Source organism: Populus euphratica, unplaced genomic scaffold (genome assembly GCF_000495115.2).
Source record: "Populus euphratica unplaced genomic scaffold, PopEup_1.0 scaffold90.1, whole genome shotgun sequence".
Lineage (NCBI taxonomy): Eukaryota > Viridiplantae > Streptophyta > Magnoliopsida > Malpighiales > Salicaceae > Populus > Populus euphratica.
In genome coordinates, this window is record NW_011499973.1 from 118,797 (window position 1) to 128,027 (window position 9,231).

Here is a 9,231-nt window from a genome sequence, read left to right on the forward strand (position 1 = left end):
TAATAATAATAATAATAATAATAATAATAATAATAATAAAGAAAGAGAAGAAGAAGAAGATGATGATGATGAGAACTTGGAGATCAAATATTAATGTAAGGATTAAGCAATAATAATAACAAATGTCAAGGTTAGAGGTTCCACTAATGGTATATCAAACAAGTATAGTATAAACTCTTATTATTGAATTGGAAACCACACACAAAGGAGGTTCCAATCAGATTATATATTGTTAACATGATTACATTAGTCATCTTATTCAATTAATGCTAATACTTGTAAATCTCATCAAGCATTCATGATTATAACTTATGTTAACAACAAATCAAGTTCCTTTCATAGCTCAAGTGTCGGTTATACCATACATTATGGGCTATGAAAGTGCCAAGCATTTGTTGTACCAAGTGTTATACAACATAAATCAAGATTAATCATTTAACAAGCAAAGTATTAAAGAGTGAACAAGATAACAAATATAAAACATGTTAGTACCGAACATTAAAGTCCATATTAAGTTTACATTATACTTATTCTCACACCATTAGTGTAACCTTTTCACCTTGACATAATTAACTTAGCTAGACATAATGAAAGAAAGCAAAATAGATAAACAAAATAAGAACATAAAAGTTAACTAAGTAAAGGAAAGGAAATGAAAGGCATAAACTTAATATTAATGAAAACAAAGCATAAAAAATACAAAGAGAGAAAGGAAGAACATGATCTTGATCTGGAAACCAAGATGCCTAAATGCATGGCAAATGCCTCCTTTTATAGGCCAAAATTGAGAACTATTGATTTGATGACTAATTGATAAGTGGGTGGCCAACTTTTGACTTGGTGACAATCCTTATCTTCTCTTGTCTGCCCAAAACGTCATTGATAACGTCAAAATTGGAGTCAGTTGTAAACATGAAAGTTGTAGGCAATTGTCTCAGCTTTCTTGTGTAAAACATTCAGCTCATTTGGACTTCTAGAACTCCAGATATGGCCAAAATACCAAATAGTGCTCGGGCTGGAAGACAGATTCGGGCTTCTTTGTTGTTGCTACAATTTGGACTTGATAATGGCCTTTTTAGATCTTGGGCTCCATATGAAAGTTGTAGCCCTATGTCTTACCTTTCCATCCATATAAATTGGACCTAAATCTGAGATCTGTAGCTCCAGATATGACCCAATTACCGAATAGTATTCCGGTTTGGATTGCACCGACATTTCTTCTCTAAGTTTGACCATCTCTTTATCCATGCAATTTAAGTTCTTCAAGTCATCAATCAATCCTTTCATTTATGTGATAGACCTGCATTAAAAATAGACATTTACCATAAATTATAGGTATCTTATATTATTAGATACATTATTATAAAACATATTTTAGTTAAGGAGTTATTGATACTTCAAGTGCAAAATAATGATATAAAACCATGATAAAAATGCACTCTTAAGTACTAATCACGGTGCAAAACAACGCATCATCCAACAAATTAAAAAAGTACCTATGTTAAATATTCATCATCAATTATCAATTATTGATGTACATATAAATTTATACATATATAAATTTACAGAAATCACAACTCTATAATAAAATTGATAAAAAATAAATGGGACGGTTAAACAAGCTATTATTTATTTCATCACAACACATCTAATTCGGTGTAATTCAAACAAAATTTCAACAATTTACAAACAAATACAATTTGATAAAATCTAAAACAAACTATAACGAACTACAAAATTATACATTCATGCTACAAGTTTCTTTGACAAATAACAATCAAACAACTACATATGTTAACAAAATATATATACTAAAAAAATAATAAAAATAATAAAATTGACATTTAAATGTTAAAACTAAAAAGGATAGATTTACTTACAAAAATGATAAAAATCCGTAATAAATTGCTCGGAGAATGGATGTTGTGAGCACGTACAAAAGTATAAGAAACTTGAGTGCTTGTGTTGAGAAGAGGGGGAGAGTTGGGATGGATGGTTGGTTGTAGGTTAGGAGGGGAGAGTTGAGATGGGTAAGAAGAAGGAGAAATAGAGGAAAAGAGAGTCAGCAAAGTGGGTATACATTGGCTTTTACCGATGGAATCACTGACAGAATGTTTTTGTCGATGATTCCATTGGTAAGTCTGCTAGTAACTATGCCACGTCACTGTATAGAGATCCCGGTTTGAATCCCTTGGTTATTCTATCGGTAAAATCATCTGAAAAAATTCAACATCATCACATCGTTGCTTCTTTTCAAAAATCTATATAACCCGTCGGCAATACGGTCAGTATATACCGATAGAATGAGTCCATCAATATATACTAACTATATTGCCGATGAAAATAGTTTGTCGGTACATACCGACAAAATTAGAGATAGAATTATGTATATCTGTAAAAATTACCGACGAAAAAATTCAATTGGTAGTTCCAATGGTTTTCACTGATTTTCTGGTAGTGATAATAGCATGCATTCAAGCTTATCAATTCATGAATTGGAGGTTGGAAAAAAAATTCAAAGATAAGTCTAAATGTATTAATGTAGTTAAATGATGCTATATCAAAATTCATTGCAGTATAAGGTCCATCGTTCAAGTAAAACTTATGTTTAGTTGCAATGCGTTCAAGAACTAAGATGTAGATGATATTTACATGGAGGATATCACTGAGGTCTAATTCATGGAAAATTTGAAAATTAAAAGGGATACACATGTCGAAACCCTCTTGTTTCGTAGCTCCATCATCAGATTGACTCAGATCTCATTATTCAAGTGATGTCGATAATTATGAAAAAAGAATATAAGTACAAGTGTTGCAATGATTCAAGGTATATAGAGAGGGATTATAAGCATGACATCACATATTAGAAGGCGTGAATGACTAATTAAAAAATATTGAAGTGGTTGTTTGGTATATGTGAAAAGTCATTTCAAAACCTGTGTAGAATGCTACTAGCCATCAAATACCCAAATCCGGGAATAATTATCATTTGGGATTATAAAATGATTGTTGACCATAAGACAATGTCTGAGAGAGCATTTTAGGCATTTGGTACTTCAATCGATGAGTTTCAATAATTTTATCCTCCAATTAATATTGAGATATTGGTTGCAAATGCTTATGATGTGAACAATATAGTTTCTTTGTTGTGTTTTGTTATTATCAAAGAAGAGACCAGCAATAATTAAAATTAATTTTTAGATTTGCTTTGTCTATATTTAATTGGTGATCACACTAGGTTATGTATTATATCAGATAGACATGCGGCGATAAAGAATTCTATGAAATAATTTTTTTCCAAGCTTATTAGATATTATCGATTTTATTCAGAATGCTTTGTGAGTAACTTTAAAAGGATCTAAACTTTGGTTAGCACAAGTTTCATTGCACTACTTCAATATTGTTGAGAGGCATTGTCTAAATCGGGTAATGTAATAATTTTATCTATCTCATCACATATCAAATTATATTGATATCAGTGATGAGTTGTTTGATATGACTTATCAGAATAAGCGTAATGAAGACTAGTTGGTGATTCATGCTCTTATCTAAATTTTTAATATGATAAAAGGGATCGTGTTTTTTAGGAGCGATATCTCATTATTGATGTAGATACCTACATGAGATTGTATATAACCATTATATGTTATTTTATTACACCTACCTGGTCTCATTTCCTGAGACCGATATCTCATTATTGATGTAGATACCTACATGATATTGTATATAACTATTATATGTTATTTTATTACACCTACCTGGTCCCATTTCCTGAGACGTCCATGTAATTCGATGCATTATATATCGTAATATCCGAAACATAATTAATTGGTATACAATACTTCTTTACATAAAATATTTAGTAATTATTTTTAATGTTATTATAGATAATGAATATTAATGACTTTTTAATATTGTTATAACCTATTTTTAAATTCTTTTTAATTATATTTTATTAAAAAAAAAAAAACAATTAGAAACACAATCCCGTTTGAAACAGCACTGTGCATATTCTTGTCCCCTGCTATTGCAGGGATAGGGGAGAAGAAGGCTTTTATAATCTTTTTCCCGCTCACCCTTTCTTTCTCTCTCTCCCAACTTGGCTAAATCAGGACATAAGCAACAACCCATACCCTGCTACTATTATGGAAGAAATAGAGGTGTCATGCCTGTAAACGGGCGGCCAGCTTACCCTCCAGAGTTAAGGTAGCCCCGCTCCCCCTACACCACGATGGGACAGAGCAGGGGGAGCTCCCTCTCCTCTGCTTATAAATAGAAGGGGAGGAGAAGGGAAGAAAGGGGCACAGATTGCAAGAGAAGAAAGAAGCAACGAATGTGAGAGAGGAGGAAGAATTGTTTGAAAGAGAGGAGTAAAGAAAACCAGAGGGGAGGAAACCAGGAGACGAACGAGAGAGGCAGGGGGCAAAACTGTTTAAGTTGCCCGAGAAGGAAAACAAACCAAGGGCGGAGAAGAAGATTTTGAAGAACAGAAAACAGAGGGGGAAGAACAGAAAACAGAGGGGAGAGTTTGTTTTTGAGAGGAGAGAAGCTCGGCAAAAAAGAAGAAAAAGGAAGAGAAGGGGGGAAGAACAGAGGAGAAGAGCAGTGACCGAGAGGGAGGAAACGGAACCGAATAGAGAAGGAAAACAAAAAAGAAAACAACAAAAGAGAAGACACAGGGGTTGATATTTTTGCATAGAAGGAGGAGCAGCACAGCAGCGCCACCACCAGAGCCACTACCAGAGCCACCTCTAACTGCCACCATCCTCCCAGTCGTCGATAACAGCACCTGCACCGTGAAAAACGGAAGAAGAAGCAAACAAACAGAGATAGACAGAGGGAGGAACACAAAACAAAGAAGAAGAACAGCCGCAAAATCACCATCACAGCAGCTGCCCCCTGGTTTCCCAGCTACCATCCGCAGTCCCAGTCGCTTCCACCGCCACCAGCAGATAATAAAAGAAGAATAGAAAAATAGGGGGAAACTGAGGTAGACGAAGAGGAGAAGAGAAAGGAAACGCAGCGGCGTGAAAAGGAAGCACGCAGGAGAAGAGGAAGAACCACCGTCCTCAGCCGTGACCCGCCACCACCACCACCGGAGACAGCAACCACGCTCCCTGACTCCAAGTAATCTCTTCCCCTTTTCTGGCTCCTCTATTGTGTTCACCATTTGCATGCAGAACGTGAGCAATTCACGTTCTGCAGCAAAGTGGAAAATAATTAGCTGCTTACTGTGCTGCGCACAGTAACCAGCAAATTATATATAACGGGTCACCGTGATCAACATAGTAACCAGCTGTTGGTTTCTGGCTGGAAAATCAGCACAGCGCACGCGACTAGATTGAGTCCAATCACAATAAGGTTTTGTTTTTGGGCCGGTCCTGGCCTAATTTTATTTTGCTTTGATTTTGGTCCACTCTCTTTATTGGACCAGGTCTGCCTCGTCCAAAAAAAAAATATTCAAAAAATTATTTTTGAAAAAAAATTGTGATTTTCCTATGTATTTTTCTACGCCATGTTGATTAATATCAGTCTGTATTTTTATATCATAAAGATATAAATCTAATATTAAAATACTTAGTTTTCATCAAAACTTAAAAAGAATATTTTTGTTTTCATGCTTACGGTCGAGTCTCTCAAAGAAAAAAAATTATATCATATTTTCATACAACAAAGAAAATTAAAAAAAAAAAATATTTTAACATGCATTTTAGCTTTAATAACTGGTTCATTAAAATCGTGAGAACTTGGCTAATATTTCAAAAAAATTTCAAAAAATTATTTTTTTTAAATATCAGGGATTATGAATTTAAACGTAAAACGCATTCCCGATATTAAAATGATAGTTTTTTTATTGACATTAGGATAATTAAGTTTTATCTCGATAAGATAAGAATCTTCTTATCAAGGAGGACTTTTCTTAAACCATAGACAGACCAACAATTAGAAATATGATACAACCGTAGTATATATCAAACAATAAAACAATGCAGCTTACCTTAGGTAGGGTGTATTTGGATGCTAATACCTTTCCTTTACGCAACCAGTCTCCATACCTGATCTCTGATACCAGTTAGAGTTCTTAGTGATCAAAATACTAGATGACGACTCACATCTAATTTTTCCACTAATAAAAGACAAGAATTTCTTGTCTCCCTATATTTTCCAGATACACACACACTTTGAGTATGGAGGATGATTGTCGTAACGCTGCACACGTGCGACAAATATATACATGTAGATTTCATTGCTTAGTACGAAAGACTTAGAAAACAACAAAAATTATCTGTCAAGGCATCAATAAGATTGAACATATTATGGCTAACACTACACTCAATCTGTGTCGTGGTGAGCTTTAAAGGTTAGGGAGGCTGAACATCTTAAAGCTACATCAATGGAGTATGATATTGTTTATTATAGGAGTGTTAGGGATGATGGTTTGTCAATGAATGTCTTAGGCATGTCTACGAGCTAGGGTGATATTGATGTTGACACCTACATAGACATGTCCTTGAGTTGGACTAATTGGGGCAGTGGTGCAGATCCATCCACGAGCATCCTAGTTTTGTCTATAAGATGTGGTGATATTGGTCCTTTACCCCTAAATTGATGCTATGAATGCATCCTCGAGTTGGAAAAGTTAAGGTGGTGCTCTATTTCTATGCATGAAATGCGATAATCATTAGATATAGTTACATTACATGTTATGAGAATCATGAATAGATATATACTTAGGTTAATTGTAATAAAATGTTATATTATGTTAATTGTCTGTATAATTTTGCTAATTAGGATTGAAGATGTTATGTGAATTGTATTTTAAGGCTGGAAAACTAATTATTTAAATTTTGCAAATTATAGTTTTTTTGGGTAAAGAGTTAACGCATGAAGAAATTTTTTTCTAGTTATGTCTCATCATTAAGTCGTAGATGTTATGTGTGACTCGTATGTCACATATGTTATATGCGGCTTGCGTGTCGCAACTAGTATTTATGACTCGATTAAATATGTTAAATGTCTAAATATTTTTTGAATTATACTAAAATCCTCAAAAATTATGGTTTATAGTTGTAATCCTCATATTTGTCAATCCTAAGAAAAATATAAATTTATTGTTTTTGTTTGATTTTTGTTTTTTAAGAAATAAAAATATAATAAAAGTTATTATTAAATAACTAAGATGGTTAATTGCATGCTTTAATTTTTATTAATGTTAATTATGAATTAATTTTACTTGAACCAATTATTTCCAGAAAAATGTTTTTTTTTTCTCTCATGTATTAAAAAAAAACCTTGTTTTTCTTGTTACTGTTCATACCAGTCTATTAAAGTCTATTAGCAACTTTAATGTGTCAGAATCGGGCTTTTTAGTGAGATTTTTCATCTAAAATTTATGCATTCTTATTATAATATATAGTTAGCTATTTAATTAATTTAATATATTATTTTCCCAAATCAGAGTAACTGATTAAGAGTTATAATTAATGAAAGTATTAAGTTAGTTGATCGTATTCATTCTAAAAATTCTAGATTTTTTAAGGGTTTTTTAGTTTTTTGAATTATTTTGATAATATAAAATGAATATTTAAATTTTAAATTTAAATTAACAAAACATAATTTCATTTAATACCAATACTAAGAATTTGAATTTTTATTTTTTTATAAATTTATTTATTTCACATTTTATTATTATGCTTTTTTATTTTAATTATCAAAGTAATAACTAATAAAAAGTTTTGAAAAAAATATAATTATTTTTTAATAAAATAAAAAAGATTCAGTTGATATTTACCAATAAATATTTTTTAACGAGAAATGTTTTTGTGCAATTTTTTTGTCAAAAATTCCATCAAAAAAATATTTTCTAAAATAACTTCTTAGTATTCTTAATGAAATATTTTGTTCAAGAATTATGATTTTCTTTTTCTTTTTTGTTGTTACACTTGTTTAATTTTATATATATATTCACAAGGTAGGTTGTTGGACTTGAGGTCTTCTAAGGAAGGATATCATAATTTATCTATCGTTATTTTGGATTGGTCATGTTGTCATGTTCTAACTCGTTTGTTTACATTTAAACGAGTTTACTCCAAAGTATCAGCTTTTAGCCATACATGTATTCTTTAGCCCGTAAAGAATAGGTTTAATATTATTATTTTTTGAGTTAAGAGATCACTATTATTTAACTTTATCATATTGTGTTTTTTTATAAAAATTAAATTTTTAATTTAATTAGTATATTATTATTTAAAAATTATAATACTTGATAGATTTTATTAGTTAAATAAGTTTCAATATAAAAAAAAATCTTCAAAGGATACTAGGTCTAAAATTAGTATAAATACCCATACCTAGTTTATTTTTTATTAAGATTATTATTTGAATTTTAATAAAATATTAAGGAACTGTTTTCTGAATTTCTTTATAGTTTTAAGTAAATAACTTCAGAGATTGAGAATCGTAGTTTTTAACATCGCTAAACGTCATGTCATGAAGGTTTGCTGGCTTCAAGCATGGCGTGTAAAAGGCCAACGTGAATAGATTCCAATTAGAGGATCGAAGAAAGAAGGCTATGATGGTTGGTGGCGAGAGAAGAGAGGAAAAGGAAAGGAAAGGAAAATAAAGAAGAAGAAATGGAGAGATTTTTTTTAATTTTGTTTTACAGAATGATGAACGAAAGTGAGATTTAATAACAGTAATCTCATATATCAATGAAAATCGGCATCTTATTTTAATTGTGATATGATTCAGTGGGAAATATCTACCGTCAATAGCAACAATTGACTCCATAACAGTAACCTTCCTAGAGTGATTGCCAGTGGCCTGATTCTCTGGAGCTGAAGTATCATCCTTTTTACTGTCCTTAATTTTCTTCAGCAGCATTGAAGCCAACTGGAACAGTGGCTTCCTCTCCGACAGTAACCTCCGTCCTCCTGGCAAGCCAGTGGAAGCCATTGATTTTTGGTCCACTTCCTTCACTGATTTGTCTCACGTTTTTTGCTGCTTGTCTTGTGCTCCAAAAGAACACCAAAGGATTGTTAGCCATATATATATATATAGTTGACCAAAGTAAAAAAACTAAGCTGCAAGTGAAAAGCAGTCATTATAACTGAAAGATGCGACGGTGTGCCAAAGACTACGTTTCGGATCAAAATGCTCGTAAAAAATGCTCATAGACACTCCTTACATGGGCACAGCCGCCTTCTGATAGTAGTAATTGAAGTAGGGAAA

At 32.0% G+C, this 9,231-nt stretch overlaps 1 long non-coding RNA gene across 1 annotated transcript in view; it reads left to right on the forward strand.

Moving 5' to 3' along the window:
- The window catches only part of LOC105139347 (uncharacterized), a 21,012-nt gene that overhangs the window by 7,078 nt on the left and 4,703 nt on the right, over positions 1–9,231 (forward strand). The window lies entirely within an intron of this gene.